The 12256-nt window shown below is 46.5% G+C and overlaps 1 protein-coding gene across 1 annotated transcript in view; it reads left to right on the forward strand.

Annotated features, from left to right (window-relative positions):
• Positions 1–12050, forward strand: part of LOC143767563 (zonadhesin-like) — a 316930-nt gene extending 304880 nt beyond the window's left edge. Inside the window, exon 19 of the mRNA XM_077255972.1 lies at positions 11651–12050. The gene's annotated coding sequence lies outside the window, so the exon portion shown is untranslated. The remainder of the gene's footprint in view (positions 1–11650) is intronic.
• Positions 12051–12256: the final 206 nt, after the last annotated feature.

A 12256-nucleotide genomic window follows, 5' to 3' on the forward strand; every position in this document is an offset into this window, starting at 1 on the left:
CTTCAACCTTCTGGCTCTCATTAAGTGCTGTTTTTTAAAAACTTGGTGGTTAGGGCCTACTAACGGTGTCTGCCGCTCCCTGGTGTTTGTCCTCAACTGAATAAAGCTGAGCTTCAACCTTCTGGCTTTCGGCCTATAGTATCAGATATTAAACTGCATTTGGCCTTCAACTTTGGTTACGGCCTGCTAACGGTGTCTGCCCCTCCCTGGTGTTGACCTCCACTGTATAAAGCTGAGCTTCAACCTTCTGGCTCTAATTTTTATTTTTTTTTTAAGTGCTGGTTGGGGCATAATACCTCTGTTTGCTGCTCCCTGGTGTTTGCCCTCAACTGAATAAAGCTGAGCTTCAACCTTCTGGCTCTCATTAAGTGCTGTTTTTTAAAAACTTGGTGGTTAGGGCCTACTAACGGTGTCTGCCGCTCCCTGGTGTTTGTCCTCAACTGAATAAAGCTGAGCTTCAACCTTCTGGCTCTCATTAAGTGCTGTTTTTTAAAAACTTGGTGGTTAGGGCCTACTAACGGTGTCTGCCGCTCCCTGGTGTTTGTCCTCAACTGAATAAAGCTAAGCTTCAACCTTCTGGCTTTCGGCCTATAGTATCAGATATTAAACTGCATTTGGCCTTCAACTTTGGTTACGGCCTACTAACGGTGACTGCCCCTCCCTGGTGTTGACCTCCACTGTATAAAGCTGAGCTTCAACCTTCTGGCTCTCATTAAGTGCTGTTTTTTAAAAAACTTGGTGGTTACAGCCTACTAACGGTGTCTGCCCCTCCCTGGTGTTTGCCCTCAACTGAATAAAGCTGAGCTTCAACCTTCTGGCTTTCGGCCTATAGTATCAGATATTAAACTGCATTTGGCCTTCAACTTTGGTTATGGCCTACTAACGGTGTCTGCCCCTCCCTGGTGTTGACCTCCACTGTATAAAGCTGAGCTTCAACCTTCTGGCTCTCATTAAGTGCTGTTTTTTAAAAACTTGGTGGTTAGGGCCTACTAACGGTGTCTGCCGCTCCCTGGTGTTTGTCCTCAACTGAATAAAGCTGAGCTTCAACCTTCTGGCTCTCATTAAGTGCTGTTTTTTAAAAACTTGGTGGTTAGGGCCTACTAACGGTGTCTGCCGCTCCCTGGTGTTTGTCCTCAACTGAATAAAGCTGAGGTTCAACCTTCTGGCTTTCGGCCTTTAGTATCAGATATTAAACTGCATTTGGCCTTCAACTTTGGTTACGGCCTACTAACGGTGTCTGCCGCTCCCTGGTGTTTGCCCTCAACTGAATAAAGCTGAGCTTCAACCTTCTGGCTTTCGGCCTATAGTATCAGATATTAAACTGCATTTGGCCTATTAGTGTGTTTGGGCCCTTAAAACAGTGTCTGCTGCTCCTGGGTTTGCTACTCCACTGAACAAAGCAATGCCGCCTGTTTAGTCCTGTTACTAGTGCTGAGCATTCCGATACCGCAAGTATCGGGTATCGGCCGATATTTGCTGTATCGGAATTCCGATACCGAGACCCGATACTTTTGTGGTATCGGGTATCGGTATCGAAACAACATTAATGTGTAAAATAAAGAATTAAAATAAAAAATATTGCTATACTCACCTCTCCGACGCAGCCTGGACCTCACCGAGGGAACCGGCAGCGTTCTTTGCTTAAAATGCGCGCTTTTCCTTCCTTCCGTGACGTCACGGCTTCTGATTGGTCGCGTGCCGCCCATTTGGCCGCGACGCGACCAATCACAGCAAGCCGTGATGTAATTTTCAGGTCCTTCTAGGCATTCAGTATTTTAAAATTACGTTCCGGCTTTGTGATTGGCCGCGACGCGACCAATCACAGCAAGCCGTGACGTAATTTTAGGTCCTTCAGGATTTTAAAATTACGTTCTGGCTTGTGATTGGTCGTGTCGCGGTCACATGGGCGACGCGACCAATCACAAGCCGTGACGTCACGGGAGGCAGGACATGCGTGCATTTTAAAATGCGCGCGTGTCCAGCCTCCCGTGATGTCACGGCTTGTGATTGGTCACGTCGCCCATGTGGCCGCGACGCGACCAATCACAGCAAGCCGTGACGTAATTTTAGGTCCTTCAGGATTTTAAAATTACTTTCTGGCTTGTGATTGGTCGCGTCGCGGTCACATGGGCGACGCGACCAATCACAAGCCGTGACGTCACGGGAGGCAGGACACGCGCGCATTTTAAAATGCGCGCGTGTCCAGCCTCCCGTGACGTCACGGCTTGTGATTGGTCGCGTCGCCCATGTGACCGCGACGCGACCAATCACAAGCCAGAACGTAATTTTAAAATCCTGAAGGACCTAAAATTACGTCACGGCTTGCTGTGATTGGTCGCGTCGCGGCCACATGGGCGGCACGCGACCAATCACAAGCCGGGACTTCACGTAAGGAAGTAAACGCGCGAATTTTAAGCAAACAACGCTGCCAGTTCCCTCGCTGAGGTCCAGGCTGCGTCGGAGAGGTGAGTATAGCAATATTTTTTATTTTAATTCTTTCTTTTACACATTAATATGGATCCCAGGGCCTGAAGGAGAGTTTCCTCTCCTTCAGACCCTGGGAACCATCAGGGATACCGTCCGATACTTGAGTCCCATTGACTTGTATTGGTATCGGGTATCGGTATCGGATTGGATCCGATACTTTGCCGGTATCGGCCGATACTTTCCGATACCGATACTTTCAAGTATCGGCCGGTATCACTCAACACTACCTGTTACCAATTTTGAACAGCATTTAGCCTACTTTATTCTTTGGCCCTATATCTGTTTCCTCCTCATCCTGCCCATTGCCCAGCCACTGCTAGATGAGTCTGCTGGTGCATTGACCTAGACCACTACATTCCCCTTGCACTCTACACAGCCAGAATCTGACCCTGCTGAAAGTAAGGTTCCCATTCCCGCATGTTATACCACCTTACACAGGGACAAAGAGGAAGGTGCAGATGAAAGTGCAGGTTCCTTCATCAGGTGGGGGGGGGGCATACTCGTTGGCGACGTCACTGGCACAGGGCCCCTCAGAGTACGCAAAAGTGTCGCTGCCGGTGGGAGGCGCCCCCGCCATGCAAACACACCGCTGTACTTTGAGGGGCCCTGTGCCAGTGCCAATGCGAACGAGTGGGCCCCCCCTGCTTGTTCAGCATCACACCACTTGCAACGTTGAAATACTTACCTCTCCCTGCTCCACCGCCGTGACGTAGTCCACGATTCCTGGGCCCACTAAAACCTTGAACCAGCCCTACCCCCCACAACTTTTACCAAATGACCCCAAGTTCCAATGAACAACTATTATTATAAAGTTAATTAAGATTGACAAGCTTCAGAAACAAGAATGGATGTTTTTGGCATTAAAATGGGCACTGTAGGTGTTTTCCTGGCCTCCACTCACTGCCGACTTTGCTTCCCCATTGACTTGCATTGGGTTTCGTGTTTCGGTCGATCCCCGACTTTTAGCGATAATCGGCTCGACTCGACTCTGGACAAAGTCGGGTTTCACAAAACCCGACTCGATCTTTAAAAAATGAAAGTCGCTCAACCCTAGTCACATACATTCCATTCATAAATGAAGTGCATGCCTAGTATTATAAATGCACATGGATAAGGCGCCAATCACACAGATACGTTGTTACGCCGCCTAATACGCCGCCTAATACTTACCTTTCTGGCCGGTGTGCTCCCAACGCTCCTCCTCGCTCCTCTCATCTGGATTCTCTGGTGCTCGTCTCTTTGGCGGTCCACGCATGTGCAGACGTGCTCCTCATGACCTTCTGGGAGGTCATGACCCGGTGGCTCCACCCCCAATATGGCGGAGCCTGTCGGGTATTTCTTCCCTGCGTCTTCCCAGGTAAGACGCCTTAGTGTCTATGGTCTTCGCTAGTTTTGGCTGGCGTTTCCTTAGGTTCCTTGGCACCCTGTCTCTGTTCTCTTCGCTGTGACTCTGCTTTGATTTCAGGCCGTCCCTGCCAGTCCTGTGTCTCTGTCATCCAAGCCAGTCCTATGTTTCTGCCGTTCCTGCCAGTCCTGTGTCTCTGCTATCCCAGCCAGTCTAGTGTCTCTGCCATTCCTGCCAGTCTTGTGTCTCTGCCGTCCCTGCGAGTCCGGTGTCTCTGCCGTCCCTGCAGGTCTTGTGTCTTTGCCATCCCTGCTGGTCCTGTGACTCTGCCATCCCTGCCGGTCATGTGTCTCTGCCGTCCCTGCCAGTCCTGTATCTCTGCCGTCCCTGCCGGTCCTGTGTCTCTGCCATCCCTGCCACTCCAGTGTCTCTGCCGTCCTAGCCACTCCTGTGCCTCTGCTGTTTCTGTCTCCTCTGAGGTCCTGACTTCATCTCGTCTTCTCCACTTCCTTAGTCCAGTCCTTGGTTGCCCCTTTGGCTCCGGCAGTTGGGGCTTCATCCTCCTTGGGCCTGTTCCAAACATTCCCTGTATAGGGGGTGACTCTATCTGGTCCACTTGTCCTCGGAGGCTCTGCAGCCATGTCCAAGGGGGTCCACTTCTTGGGTTTCTCTCACCGAATCCTAATAGCACACTAAGGCCATGGATCCCGCTGGAGCTTCGACTGCCCAGAAAGAACTTGTTTTCTTGGAAAAGAATCAGACTCGAATGATGTCCTTTATAAATCCATGGACTCTCGTCTCTCCACTCTTCAGTCCTCTGATCCGGGGAATGCCTCCCAGCTGGCCAGTTTACAACAAGAACTGGCAAAGCAGCGAGATACCCAGTCCCATATCCTTGGTTATATGGCATCTGTCGACAGCCGACTTCTCTCTTTACAGTCAGCCAGCCACCTCTGGTCCTCCTCCTGTCTCTGCTCCTCATCCTCCTCCCCATTTGGAGATGTTTTGTCGAGTTTTCGATGAACCGGGTCACTTGGCCTCTACTACTGAGGCTTTGTTTAATTTACAGCAGAGATCCTTAACTGTTGGGTAATACGCTATTCAGTTTCTGACTTTATCTTCTGACTTAGGTTGGAATAATGATGCGTTAGTAGGGACTTTCTGGCGGGGGCTATCCGGACGTATCAAAGATGAATTAGCTGGTCGAGATACTCCAACCACCTTGGAAGATTTAATTGCTTTGGCCACTCGTATTGACCTTTGCTTTCAGGAACGAGCTGAGGAGAGCAGATTTCCTCGTTCTTCTGCATCTTCTCGTAGACCTCTCAGTCCACGTCTCAGAGCTTCTGCTTCTATATCAGTGCCAGAGCCAATGCAAGTTGATTGTCTAAAGCTTAATGAACAACATCGCAAGGAAAGACGCTCCCAGGGTCTTTGCTTTTACTGTGGAAGCTCCTCTCATCTCCTCCGAGCCTGTCCTGAGCATCCGGAAAACTCCTCCACCTAGGACAGGTAAGAGAGCATGTGAAACCTCTCTACCCCTCACTTTGTCTGTTTTGTTGCATGCTCTTGATAAGCGTTTTTCTCTGGAGGCCTATGTAGACTCAGGGGCTGTGGGACATTTTATTAAGCTAGAGGAGGTTATTACATTTTCTGTCCCTGTTAGGACTCTAGAGAACCCTCTCTTTCTCGCTTCCATCGGCGGAAAGCCTCTGCAAGAGACCGTAACTCAAGTTATGCAGTTGGTAGAGCTTCAGGTAGGGGCTCTTCATAGGGAAAGAATTTCATTTTTTGTCTTGGCCAATATCTCTCATCCTATTCTTCTAGGTCTTCCGTGGCTGCAGGTTCATGAACCCTTCTTAGATTGGCATAAAGGCAATATTCTACGATGGGGAGAATCCTCGTTATCTGCTGCCAGTGTGTCCTGTTGGTGTCCCCTGTTCCCCTTCCATTCCTTCTGGGTTGCCCTCTGTTTATTCTTCCTACGTGGATGTTTTTGACATGAAAGAGGCTGAGAGTCTTCCACCACATTTTCCCTACGACTGTCCTATAGACCTCATTCCTGGTACCACTCCTCCAAGAGGAAGAATCTATCCTCTCTCTCCTGCAGAGACTCAAGGTATGTCGGAGTATGTTTAGGAGAACCTCGCCAGAGGTTTCATTCGTAAATCTTCATCTCCTGGTGGGGCGGGTTTCTTTTTCGTTAAGAAGAAGGATGGTACTCTTCGTCCATGCATTGACTACAGAGGGTTAAACAATATCACTGTCAAGAATAAATACCCATTGCCTCTCATTCCAGAAATTTTTGACCGCCTGAGGGGAGCACAAATTTTTACCAAGCTTGATCTTTGAGGGGCCTATAACTTGATCCAAATCCATGCAAGAGACGAGCGGAAGACCGCATTTAACACCTGGGAAGGTCACTATGAGTATTTGGTTATTCCATTCGGTCTGTGCAATGCTCCTGCCGTATTCCAAGAATTTGTTAATGATATCTTTCGAGATTGCCTTTATACCAGTGTTGTAGTCTACCTAGACGATATCCTCATCTTCTCTCCAGATTTATCTACTAATTGACGAGACATGCGCCAAGTCTTACTACATTTAAGGGAGAACCATCTCTTCTCAAAGATTGAGAAATGTGTCTTTGAACAGTCTGCCGTGCCCTTCCTGGGTTATGTCGTCTCGAAGGATGGTCTGAAGATGAATCCTGAGAAGGTGTCTGCCATTCTTAAGTGGCCATGTCCTCTCGGAGTAAAGGCTATTCAGTGATTTCTTGGCTTTGCCAATTATTATAGGCAATTTGTCCCTCATTTCTCCTCCTTAACTAAACCAATCTCAGCTCTTGTTTGCAAGGGAGTCGATCCTAATCTCTGGCCTCCGGAGGCCGAGGTCGCCTTCTAAACCTTGAAACAAGAATTTGCTTCTGCACCAGCATTACATCGACCCGATACCAATAGACCTTTTATTCTGGAAGTGGATGCGTCCTCTATTGGAGCCAGAGCGGTACTTTTACAGAGGTCTAATTCGGGCCGTTTAGTCTCTAGTCTCTTGTGGGTTTTTCTCCAACGCATTTTCTTCTTCTGAGCGTAATTATTCCACTGGGGACAAGGAACTATTGGCCATTAAATTGGCTTTGGAGGAGTGGTGGTACCTTCTTGAAGGGGCCGTTCACCCTATCATCATTTTTACGGATCACAAAAATCTGGCCTACATTCAGTCCGCCCAAAGGCTGAATCCTCGTCAAGCCAGATGGTCCTTGTTCTTCAGAGGTTTTGATTTCGAGCTGCATTTCCGACCAGGTAATAAAAACATCAGGGCTGACACTCTATCAAGGTCTTTTTAACCACTGGATGAGAAGGAGAGACCTGCGCATATTGTCGATCCAGCTAAGATTGTCTCCATAGCCCCCCTGAACTTAATCACTCCTCCTCTGGTAAAAACCTTCGTGTCAAATCATGACAAGATGAAAGTCCTGCATTGGGGCCATTCTTCCCGGTTAGCCGGAGACGTTGGGGGCAAGAAGACTCTCTCCATATTTTCTTGCCACTATTGGTGGCCTTCACTTCATCAAGATGTCCTGGATTTCGTTGCTTCCTGTTCCTCGTGTGCCAGAAACAAAGTTCCTTGACAGCTACCTTCGGGATTTCTGCATCCACTTCCTGTGCCTTCTGTTCCCTGGAGCCATATAGCGATGGACTTTGTCACCGATTTACCACAGTCCTCAAATTGCAGTTATTTTAGTGGTTCTGGATAGATTTTCCAAAATTACCCACTTCATCTCTTTGCCTGGTTTACCTTCTGCTCCTGACATCTTATCTTCGCCATTTTACCAATGCTCATCATAATGACTGGGTGTCTCTTCTTCCCTGGGCAGAATTTGCCTATAATAATCACACTAGTGAATCTTCGTCTAAGTCTCCTTTTTTTATTGTTTTTGGGCAACATCCCAGCATTCCTTTCCCTGTTATCCCCACCTCGGGTGTACCGGCGGCGGATTTCTTGTCCTTGGAATTTTCCAAGATTTGGCAGGAGACTAAAGAGGCGCTTGAAACGGCTAGTAACAGAATGAAAATATATACTGATAAAAGGTGTTTAGATGTTCCTCCGTATCATCCTGGCAACAAAGTCTGGCTATCCTCACGCTACATCAGACTCAAGATTCCCTCTCAAAAGTTAGGTCCACGTTACATTGGTCCCTTTGAGGTTTCTAGCCGTATTAATGACGTAGCCTCCAAATTAAAATTGCCTACTTCATTGCGCATTCCCAATGATTTCCATGTGTCTCTTCTCAAACCCACAATTTTTAATCATTTTAATTCTGCTCCTTCTCGCTCTCCTCTACCCAGTACTTCTGATGATTCTATTGAAATTAAGGATATTCTCGCCAGGAAAACTGTTAGAGGTAGAACCTTTTATTTGATTGATTGGAAGGGTTTCGGTCCTGAGGAGAGATCTTGAGAACCTCTAGAGAATGTCAATGCTCCTCTTATTTTGAGGAGGTTCCTTTCCAGTTCTAGAGGGAGGGGAAGTAAGAGAGGGGATACTGTTACGCCGCCTAATACTTACCTTTCCGGCCGGCGCGCTCCCGACGCTCCTCCGCATTCCTCTCCATCTAGATTCTCTGGTGCTCTTACCTTCAGCAGTCTGCGCATGCGCAGACGTGCTCCTCTCACTGCTGGGGCTTCACCCCCAATATTACGGCACCCGTCGGGTATTTCTTAGTGTCTATGGTCGTCGCTAGTTTTGGCTGGCACTTCCTTAAGTTCCTTGGCTCCCTGTCTCTGTTCTCTTTGCTGTGACTCTGATTTGATTTCAGGCCATCCCTGCCAGTCCTGTGTCTCTGCCATTCCAGCCACTCCTGTGTCTGCCGTTCCTGCCAGTCCTGTGTCTCTGCTGTCCCTGCCAGTCCTGTGTCTCTATAAGGTACAATGGTGTGCACTCAGTCAATTTGGAAAGTGAGGTGCAGGTGTCATGGACTGAAGAGTCCCCGTACAAGTAATATCTAGAACACACCACACACTCTTAATAGATATTTATGCAAATTGTGCAAAATGTATTAAATATCACACTACACATTAGTGACACATGGGAGCAATGTACATTTCAGGGATAAGCGACCACTTGTAGTAACAATTCAATTGACGTTTTGGCTCTCTTGAGCCTTAATCATAATATCGCTTGTTATAGCAATGATAGATACACATAGCGAATTCCTTGCTTACGGGTATAGGTAGTGCTATTAGCAGATAAGGCGGTATGTGGCCAATCGTGGTATGCTGCCCTGTGTGCTGAACCTCGGGTGGATGTCTTGTAAGGCGGCACTCCCGCGCCTTGCTGATGTTGGCATCAGCAAGGCGCGGGAGCGCCGCATTACAAGACATACCCGTAAGCAAGGAATTCACTATATGTATCTATCATTGCTATACCAAGCGATATTATGATTAAGGCTCAGGAGAGCCGAAACATCAATTGAATTGTTACTACAAGTGGTCGCTTATCCCTGAAATGTACATTGCTCCCATGTGTCACTAATGTGTAGTGTGATATTTAATAAATTTTGCACAATTTGCATAAATATCTATTAAGAGTGTGCGGTGTCTTCTAGTCCTGTCTCTGCCATCCCAGCCAGTCGTGTGTCTCTGCCGTCCCAGCCTTTCCTGTGTCTCTGCCATTCCTGCCAGTCCCGTGTCTCTGCCATCCCTGCCGGTCCTGTGTCTCTGCCATCCCTGCCGGTCCTGTGTCTCTGCCGTCCCTGCCGGTCCTGTGTCTCTGCCGTCCCTGCCGGTCCTGTGTCTCTGCCGTCCCTGCCGGTCCTGTGTCTCTGCTGTCCCTGCTGGTCTTGTGTCTCTGCCATCCCTGCCGGTTCTGTGTCTCTGCCGTCCCTGCCGGTCCTGTGTCTCTGCCGTCCTATCCACTCCAGTGCCTCTGCTGTTTCTGTCTCCTCTGAGGTCCTGACTTCATCTCGTCTTCTCCACCTCCTTAGTCCAGTCCTTGGTTGCCCCTTTGGCTCCGGCAGTTGCGGCTTCATCCTTCTTGGGCCTGTTCCAAACACTCTCTGTATAGGGGGTGGCTCTATCTGGTCTACTCGTCCTCGGAGGCTCTGTAGCCGTGACCCAGAGGGTCCACTTCTTGAGTTTCTGTCACCAAATCCTAATATACGTATAGTGCACAGCCTTACTATTAGATCAGGTGGACTAGCCAGCACTATGTCAGTGCACCCCAAATTCCCTCAGCCAACACTAAAGGGACTGGTTGCAGCCACCAAAGCTGAAAAAATGTGCAACAAAAAATGATGCAAAAAATGGATCAGGTGGTGGATAAGTGATGAGTGAATGTGTTCTGATAATGTCTTATCGGAGCATGTTTGGGTGTTATTTGAGTATCTTGGGCTTGCTCGGATATTATGTTCAAGTCACCGTGGCTGCTAGACAGTCGGACAACATGCAGGGATTGTCTGTTTGTTAGGGAATTCCCACACTCCCACATGTGTTCAGGGCTCGAACATAATATACGAGCAAGCCCAAGATAATCGATAATACCGATAAGATGTGATACAAGCACGTTCGCAGATCACTAGTGTTGGTCAAAGTTTTTGCGAAAATTCACAAGCCAGGTCAACGTTCCTTATCAGAGTCCCAGCACTAACATTAAAAGCAACTCACTGAAAACAATGTAAAATTCAAAAACATCACAGAACATCAGCGTGCTGCATACTGTAGTGCATTATATTGTGACCTGGTGTTAGTAAATTCAGCTGCCTTCTTTTTGTGATATTTTGAATTTTTTTTTCTGGCACAGTCCTTTAATAGTGCTGCCATATGCTTACTGCCATTGCCTCTGCCAGTGCCAGTTATCACAGATTTTCTCTATGTATGTGAACACAAACAGGGTCAAATTACGCTGAGAGTGGAGCATATAAGTAGATAAAAGTAAACTGAGTTCTAACATAGAAACATAATGAACACACACCCAGATATAAGAAAGCCAAAGGCAATAGTGTATATAAATAACATGGGGTAGTTAGTAAACACTGTTTTTGATTTAAAAAAAAAGCATAAAAGCCATCCCACCAGTGTCAAGGTATACCCAGAATGGACAGTCCTAAACTCTAGTATTAAAACCTTACTATGTGTCAAGAATGACCTCAATGTGAATAAGGACTGAGCAGGACCAAGGTCCACCTGTGAATATCAAACAGTGGGAAGCAATATGAATGCATTGCCCAGCAAATTATATTCTGTAGGAACTAGCAGCAGACTATTCTCTCTGTCTGACATGCAGCTGCAAGTTATTATTAGAGTTATCATTTTGTGTTATCTGTGACGTTACATAAAAATACAAGTAACAGTGCAATTACACTATAAATTGTAAATGGTGCCAATAACTTCACAAATGAGCAAAGCACTTGTTCATCATGTGAAATGATCCTTTGATTTGCTTAAGGTCATTGTTCTCAGCAGCACATCATCAAAACAGGAACTGTAGCTGTCAAGAACAATGCAACTTATGTTAACAGAACAATTAATTCCTGATTATTATTTGTTCTTATTAAATGTGGCACTTGTCTTAAACAATCAATTGAACAATCAGCAAAGAAACAGCCTATTGGTGGCCAAATGCAGCAGGTTGGAAAGTGTAAACCCATCCAATATCTATTACAATGCCTGTACTCAGAGAGCTCTCACTGTGTTATCTGTGGCATCAAAACATTTGCTTCAGGGCTTGTGTTTCACTTATGATTAATTCAAAGATAAAATTTATTAATTTTTTATCTATCATAATAATAAACATTAATGTTGTTCCATGTTATTTCAGGTGTAGTAAAGTCCCGGATTACAATCGCTACCAGTCCCCGTCAAAGAACATAGTCCGCTTTGGATTTAAAGCCTTCACCTTTTTAAAAAAACATTCCAATGTATATATTCAGTGCAAGCTTGTGGTGTGCAAGGAGGGCAGTGCCAAATCTCGTTGCCGTCAAGGATGTATAAGAAGACGCAAGAGAGCAGCTAACGCCTATCACCTTGAGGAAGTTAATGTGATGGCTGGACCTTTTCAGCTCCAGAATGCATAAAACACAAAAAACACAAAATCAATTAAAAAGATTACAGCGAATCTTATGGTTATTACATTTTTATAATCTATGTAGAAAATAAGTATGAAACCAACAACTCTGTATGATTTTTAGGAAATAGTAAAAGTGCACTTTCAAAATGCCTTATGTGTGAGTATTCTTTGTCTAGCACATTGAAAGATCTATAGGCAAATATAATGGCAAGCAATTACAAGAAGTCTCCTGCCGTATTTCCTACATGCCCCTGATAGATGCACACATTAAAACAAAAAGGGAATATATGTTAAGATATTCAGCACTGGGGACGGATCACTCCAGCTCTGTAATGTTTTTGGTGCACATTAGAGATG

This window comes from Ranitomeya variabilis, chromosome 4, assembly GCF_051348905.1.
Source record: "Ranitomeya variabilis isolate aRanVar5 chromosome 4, aRanVar5.hap1, whole genome shotgun sequence".
Taxonomy (NCBI): Eukaryota; Metazoa; Chordata; class Amphibia; order Anura; family Dendrobatidae; genus Ranitomeya; species Ranitomeya variabilis.